Raw genomic sequence first — 8,272 nt, 5'->3', positions numbered from 1 at the left:
GAGCTGCGCTGAGATTTCATCGGTGTCGCAGGCTGTCGATAGCGATAAGCTATGGGCAGTTCTGACACCAACGATGTCGAAGAGACCAGACTGTGAGAGGGAAAAAAAATGCCTTGCAAGCATCGGGAAAGACAAACAAGGATGTTAATATATTGCTTTTAAAAGGGCTCCAAAGCACTTGCCCTTCTGCAGGCAGTATGGATCGGTGTGACCATGGATTAAAGGTTTTTTTTTCCTTCTCCTTGATTTACTCCTCAACTGATTTTTGTCTGATTGCTGCTGTCAATATAAAATTGACAATGCTGTCAAGCTTGCAGGCTTTCAGAATATTTGAAGGCACAAGTAAAAGGTTTTTGATATTCCTCAGTCATTTGGCAGTGGTATTTTTGAGTTGCCTCTCCCTGCACCTTTAATGTAAGCAGTAAAGTGCTCTCTTTTCCTTACCTTGCTTGAAAGGGTACATATGAGAAAGGGCCCTTTTTATAAAGTTAACACAAACTCTTTGCAGTGGAATCAAGACTGAAAAGACTTCAAAACTCTACAGTAGAAGATCAGTTTTGGCACTTAAGCTTTTCAGACATCTCACAGACCTTTCCAGGGACAGTCAGCTTTGTTGAAGGAGAGTCGATGTTTTTTCTTTAACGTTTTAATTGTTGATTTTAAAGTCATGATTTGTTTTTTGATTAAGTTATTTCTTAAATAGGCTGGTAGTTTGTCACGAAGAAGTTGGTCACAGATGAGATGCACAAGAACAGCTAAGGGGAGACCTTAGATCTAGAGCCGTGGGTCTAGAAAGAGAAATGAAAGGGAGGGCTGGTTTTCCTGTTACTTCTCTCTGGTATTGGGGCGGTGGGTAAATGAGAGCGAAAGCCAGCGGCGAGCTGCCCAGCAGAGGGTAAAGCGGGGCGTGCAGCCCCTCTCCGTGCCGCCGCGTAGCAGGGGCCGGGGGACGCCTCGCTGGCCTGCAGGAAGCCTCGGCCCAGGATCACCAGGGAGCTTGTCCTGCCTTTGCTGGCTTGTGGGAAGCAGCTTGGGCAGCGCAGCGCTGCCCCCAGCTCCCACGCTGGGGCCATCCGAGTCTTGCAGTCTGTCAGGCAAGGCCGCTACGTGCCAGCAAGATTTTGTTCGGTTTTCCCCCTTAATATTGTCAGGCGTTATGCTGCTGCTCCTCTGATGCTCTTTCTTCCTGTGGCTTTGCGTGGCCGAAGCGGAGGAGGAAGCGCCTCCAGCACGGCACCAGCCCTGCGGCTCCCAGGAGCGTGAGCCGGGCACAGGCAGCGGCGGGCGCAGCCTCGCCGGAGGTTGCACCTGCCGCAGGTGAGTTTTAATAGGCAGTTTGGGAACAGGCTGCAATATTTAGCAATGCATTTTCCCAAAGCAAACCCCACTGCCTCCAGCACTGCCCTGGGAAGGCTGTCCTCCACCTGAGAAAGTCGCTGGGAGCAAGAATACCTTGAGGATTGCGAACTGCTCAGGTATACCAGTGATGGGAGCCATCCATGAGCTATAAATAGCATTAACATCCTTTCTCTCCAGCGCCTGGCATCCCCAGCAGTCGTTTTTGCTGGTGCTAGGGAAACTGCACAAAGTTTTGAACAGTTTTTATTTATATTCACTTTGTAGGCTAGAATTTTGTGAGTAGTTTTTCTTACTGGCTCAAAAATCTTGATTTTGTGTTAAGGAAAAAGATTGTCATTTTTTTTCATTTTGGATTTTTTTTTCTATTTTAATTAGCATGAGTAACTCATTTTTTTTATCAAAAAATATATGGGAAAAGCTATGTTGCAGGAGAGTGGGGTCAAGACTAGTCATTTACAATGAAAGTCTGTGTGTTCACAGAAAAAGAAAAAAATCAGGAACAGTAATTTTTTTTGGTTTTGGTAATGATTCATGTTAAAAGTCTTGAAAAACTTTGTTTTTAAAAAATTTAATCTTTTGTACATTTTAAGCAAAATATTCAAATGGCTTATTTTAGAATTAAACAAATCATGTAAGGTGTTTTGGCATGATTTGTGGTGCTTATATTGAGAGATCAGAAAGAAACACCTTCCTACCTGTTGCAATCAAAGGAAAATCTTTACATGCCTATCACACAAGATCTTCCATCGGTTTCATAGGGGAAAAAAAGATGTGTTTTGTTTATGAGCTATGAAGACCTGAGACCAAATTTGGCAAAAGGACTTCTCTTCAAAGTATTTATGTTACACTCTATGCAGTCCTGTTATAAAATGTAGAATAAAATTATGAAGCCTCACTTTTTGCAGCTCTCCTTTCCTGTTAGACACATTCAAGAAACACAAGGTCTAAAAAAGACATTTTGCTCTGGGATAACCACTGAAACACTTCTACTAGACCAACTGGTAGAGCTGGAAGAATTAGACAAGCTTTCAAACATGCAAGAAGGGCTATATTTTTTTTCCATTTATGCCAAGTGATCTATTTACATACTACCTTTAATGACAACCCTTGCCTTAGAACAGCACAGCAACACTGCTGGTACTGAAACACTGTGATTTTTCATTTTGCCAGAAGATGGCAGAAGAATGTAATTCTGAATGATTTAAAAAAGACAACACTGGCAATATAATCATGATTTTAAACAGAAGTATCACTGATATACAAGAAACTGCATTGGTTGTATGGGAGAAAAATGTGATGTGTACTGGATTAATTAAATTGGTATTGGGAGAATACTGGGGAGAATACATCAAATCAGCTATGCTGTACTGTTCCTGTGCAGGCTTCCGTATAAGAGAAGGCTGTAACTGTGCTGGGGGCCTTCGAGAGAGCGTTTGGAGGGTCGCTGTGCCCTGGGCCCCCCGGGAGCGGGTGAGCGGTGCCACCTCCTCTGCAGCCCCAGGCAGCTGTGCCGGCTCACCCGGTGGCACCAGTGACCGTTCCCCCGAACGGCGTCTGGGTGGTGGGTCGGTCGCTGGAGGGTGTCCGAGTGCCAGTGTTGGAGAAAACTGCCCTGGGAGTTTTATCAGGACTGGAGAGAGCAGCAAAATGGAATGGGCTGCACCGGAAGGGTAAATGGTGAGTCAAGCTTCTTGACGCCACAGCCCTCAGCTCTGGATGAACGAAAGGGGAACGCGCTGGACCACACGTGCCCTCTGTCACGCAGCCCCGTGACACACTGCTGCACGGCGGGAGGTGGTACACCCAAGCTCAGAGAGGTGATCAGAAAGGAAATTTCTACAAGGAAGAAGTAAAGGGAGACGCCGTGCGAGAAAGGAGGCAGAACGAGGCGGTGGGCTCAGCGAGGGGGTGCGCGTTCCCGCCCCGGGGTCCGCGTGCCACAGGGACCGCATGGCAGCCAAAACCTCGACCTAAAGATCTTCAGGTCACCACTGATCTGGAGCATTTTGAGATCTGAAACGACTTTAGTGAGCCTGCTTTTGAGATTTTGCTAGGATTTTCTGAAAAACCATGCCTCACCGAGGTGCCAGCATGAACAGCTGAGCTCATTAGAAATCGGTGGGAATTAACAAGCCCTTATTCACGAATAAGAGTTATTACCAAGCCGTAACATCGCTCAAGCCGCCCGGGAGGTCTCCGCAGCATGCAGCGGGGTGCTGGGCGCCCTGCCCGGCCGGGGGACCGGCGCTGGGGAGCAGGGTGGCCCCCGAGCGCGCCTTGCGGTGCGCTGCCCGGCGGGCGGGCGGCCTTTCGGCGCGCTCTCCGGCAGGTCTCCCCGTGCCACCGCACAACCGAGCGCGGCCCGGCGCTGCCCGGCGCCCCAAGCCTGGCCTGGCCCCCCGTGCTCGCCGCCCCGGCGGGCCGTGGGAGACCGCGGGGGAGCCTGCAGCTGCCTTGCTCTTAGTTTACGTCGGAAACAGGCATAAAGGAAACTTATTAGCAGCATTTGCAGCTTGTCTGACTGGGGGGGGGGGGGGGGGAAGCTGTAAAAGACATGCTTAAAACCCAGTAGCAATGGGCCCACCCCAAAACCTTGCCATTTGGGGCCTCAGACAGCAGAAGAGCTTGCTGCCAGTGCCAGAGAGAGATATCTCAGCTTTCCTCTCACCCTCTTTTTTTTAGCAACTCCCTGGAGCTGATTGAGGCAAGGTGCTCATCAGGCAGAAGCAATTAGGGAATTTTGCACTAGGATCAGACCTTCTGCCCTGTCTCCAGTAATTAAATATATCATGAGGTTTAGGAAACAGCTAATCTGTTGACAGCCAAAGCTGGAGGATATGCAGGGGAAGCATCACTCCAAACTTGTCCTGTTTCTTATGCTCTTCTCCCCTAGACCCTGCTGCGGGCTGATGGAGAATAGTGGGCTAGGCAGAGCTTTGGATCTAACCTGCTTTGGCACCTCTTCTGTGTGTCTTATGAGAGGGGTGTCCACAATATCCATTAATAAATATAGAATTATCTAAAATAGGCACCAAACACCCAGCATCTGCTTCTCAGGCTGGGAACACATTCATCACTACAAACCATGATTCATTTCTCAGTGGCAGCAAGAAGGAGGAAGAAAAGGGATTAGCAGTGGAGAAGCAAGAGAAGAAAAATGTTTAAAGCAACTTTCAGCTGTTGCAGCAAAGATCTCAAGTGCCCATTACTTGGACTGGAGCATGCTTATCACATGAGAGGATGCTGAAGCAGACCCTAGTGCCTTCACACCTGCCCCCTTCTGAGCCTCTTTGTTTTTTTAAGCTATTGTTCTTTGCTGTGGAATGACTTTGTTCCCAGTTTGGATCTGCAGTTAGCAGCAGGAATCAGCTTTATCTTATGAAGAAAGCAAGTGACAGAAGTTGTGCTGTTGCTGACCACACCACAACCATACAGCCAGCATTCAGGAGCTTTCTTTCGTGCCTCAGCTGCCCAGCTCTGAAACATGGAGTCCTACCTACTAATCTAAAGTAGATTTAGCCTTCCAGAAAATGAACAGGTTTAACAGGGCAAAATATGACTTTGAATCTACCCCTCCAGAATATCCTACAACCTGAGTCTTTCCTCCAGGCTGCCAGCAGTGATCACATAGGTCAAAGCTCCTCCAGGGTATGCTCGATCCTATTCTGGAGATGATGTGAGCATGTAGCCTTTACATGTTGAGGTTTTAGGTGGGAGAAGACAGGACGCTCTAGAGACGCCATAGGCCTCTACTACTCATGGCCTCTCTTCCATGCTTAAAAGGAAAAATCCTCACCTGATCTCCTTTTAGCACTGAAGCACTGACTTCAAACATTAATTTGCCATCTCTTTTAGTGAAGATCACTGCAAGAAACAGTTCAACACAAATTGTTCATCCCCAAAACAAAGGCAAATTCAGGGCTGTCAAGGAATTTGAAAGCTCTGAGCGGAAGGGATTTTGCAGAGTTTTGTACTGAGTGAGGTGCATGTACCTGAGAGGGAAAGAGCAGATACACACACAAGTGCAGAAGGGAGGAAGCTGCTGCACAGCTGAAACAACCACGGTTGTGGTGCTGGATCTGGTCTTGCGAGGGCTACACTGAACCCTGCTCTTCCCCTGCCACTTACTGTTGACTGTTGCCACAAATAAGGGCTGAGCCTGGGCGGATCAGCCCTGACCCAAAAGGCCAAACCTAGTCTGAAGTCCGGGAGCTCAGAGCTGGCCCAGGTAGGGCCCTTCTGTCTATTCCCGGCACAGTCAGACACGTGCACGTGGTTACTGCCTTGCTCAGTATTGGAACAGAAAAAATGCCGCAGAGCTGAGGTGCTTTCTTACTGTGACTTGCTAAATGCTGCCCCACTTTCCCTATCCGTGGCGACAGCAGACTGTACTAGGGTCTGCTGATCGTGTCTGTCTTGTTTTCTGTCTTCCTAGGGTCACAAGCAATTGTGATTACCACGCAACTCCATCTCGCCCCTCTGTTTGCTCAAGCCTCTAGCTGATGAATTGAATACTGGGTAGCAGCAGGCAAGGACTCTATGGTTACAAAATCCAGCTCCCTCTGCTAGCAGAGGTGTTGGCATGGCAGCAAGGCGCTCTTCGCATGCATGCAGGCTGCCTTCTGCTCCATTAGAGCTCCTTCACGCAGGATGCTGCACCTTGACTTCCCAGCTCCTCAGTGTGGCTGCACATGCTTTCACAGCATGATCTATTAGCACCAGCCATCCCTATTTACAGAGATTTGAAAGCATGCCTGGAAAAACTATCAAGCAAGCATTTGCCACGTTTAGGCACAGGAACGCAGTCTGCTCTTCCCGGAGGGAATAAAGAAGAAATCCTGGCCAAAGGGGGAGTCATGAGAACAGAGCTATAGTTACAACTTTCTACATGTTTATCTTCAGTCTGTATTTCGTGACTGGATAATATGGTGACAGGTTTCTTACAGAAATGAAAGACAGGTTAAATGAGCACAACACAGGGGGAAACAGTGTTTTTTCTGAGCTGCAGGACAGGGGATGTGCAAGGCCTCACCATTCACCACTCATGACATTGGTAACTGCGAATTTCACGCAGGGTATCTTCTTAAGCCCTTCAAATCTGAGTGTCCTAATGGAGCCTTAAGTATGGTGGATACAGCCACACTTTTTTATTTCTGAATAGAACAGAATGCCTTTCACACTAATTGTATTTTCTCATGCTTCTTTGGTATTAATATATATAAGAATTAGAGAGAATTACTCATGACTGTTCACCCACTGTTTTCCAGAGTTTAGTAAAGAAACTGTCCATGAAAACAATACAGGAAAAAAGAAAATTACCAAAAATGTCTTTTTTATACATGGGTGAAAGATTTTCAAAGACACAAAGGAGAATCTATCAGGTTATGCACCTAAGTACTATTTATGCCCTTGAAAAATCTTTCGCTTACGGTGCTTAATTGGTCTGTGAAACTCCATTGCCAGAAGAGGTAATTGACCATTTTTATAGAAGGATGAGTAACAAAAATACTCAGAGCTATTGTTCTAGAAATTAAAAAAAAATTAAGAATTATGGAAAGAATATGTTTCAGGGCATAAGCCAGCCTGTCCTGAAACTATGCAAATTCAGCTAGTGAAAATAACAGCAGACAAAATGAAATGAGTTGTATATGAAGAACTGAGATCTCAAATGTGATATTATGCAGAAGGTAAAGAGTCTGTACTAGATAAGAAACAGCTCAATGTGTTATCAAGGGTGCACTTTGATTCTGATGAATGTTAAAAGAACCTTTAGCCTTGAAAATAAAGAGGATAATTTCTCTCTAGGCAATGGCTGCTCATGAAAGTCATAAAATAAGAGCACTGGAGCCCTAATTTTATAGTGCTTCTTAAATGATTTTCAAATGGTCCAGCTGCTTTGTGCCACAATAACACAAGGCAGAGATATTTACGCTGGCGATAACAAGCATGCATTAGCCTGCCCAAGCTGCTCTCCGCAGGCAGCCAGCATTAGGTGAAACGTACGTGGAAAACTGACACTTGCCCATGCGGATTGATCACACTTACACCTCGGTTAGAGCGATCCTGGGAAGCTGCTTTTTCCACCAGACAACTTGATTGTTTTCCTCGCTTGCGTCTCGCCTGCGAAGCACAGGATGTACACGGCTGGTGATTCTCGTTCTATTTTGATACTTGAGCACCTGCCAATTATCTGTGCCTCTTAAGCCATACTGTCCTTGAGAGGCTTCCCTGTTTGGAAATAGTAAGGCCAACTCAACCCTGCTGGGTTGTGCTGCTGGGTTTTAATGGAGTTTCACCAGGGATTAATTTGGCCTAAATGTTGATGTTCTGATGTGCCATGTTCACTTGGACAGAAATGCACACATGCTGCAAGTGAGCTCTGAGCAAATGCTACCTAGTTCTGCTAAGATGCTCAAATTGTCACTAGTGACTTTCCCCAGCTCTTTCACTTCTGCATCGCCAGGATTTCAGTCTAAATCAGCAAATATGAGAGGCTGTGACCAACACACCTGTACCACTTGCACACTGTGACTATGTGTTTCTTCCACAGCCTACCCTAAGATGAGAAATACCTGAGGGTGATCTATCCCAGCTTGCCAGTTAGGGTGCATGGCAGGAGCAAGGTGCCTCTGGAAAGTCTCTGGGAATTGACTATCTATTGCCATAAGAGTGCAAAAATTCTATCCCCCCACCCTGGTCATTTCCTGGACTTGTTAGGCTTTAACTTTTTTTCCCTTTCCATTTGCTGATCCCAAATCAGCAAAACAGGTCAGCATCATTTAAAGTTCAGGGATATCCTTAAGTACTTTAGTTTTAAACATGGGCCTAGTTTCTCCTGAAGTTGAGTTTTACAAGTTGAAAACTTGTAAGTTTTCATGCATAGGGTGGACAACAAACTAGAAACATATCCTAA

This window comes from Apteryx mantelli, chromosome 7 (assembly GCF_036417845.1).
Source record: "Apteryx mantelli isolate bAptMan1 chromosome 7, bAptMan1.hap1, whole genome shotgun sequence".
In the NCBI taxonomy this organism is placed as follows: Eukaryota; Metazoa; Chordata; class Aves; order Apterygiformes; family Apterygidae; genus Apteryx; species Apteryx mantelli.
The sequence above is the reverse complement of the archived record's forward strand: the minus strand, read 5'-3'. Positions refer to the sequence as shown.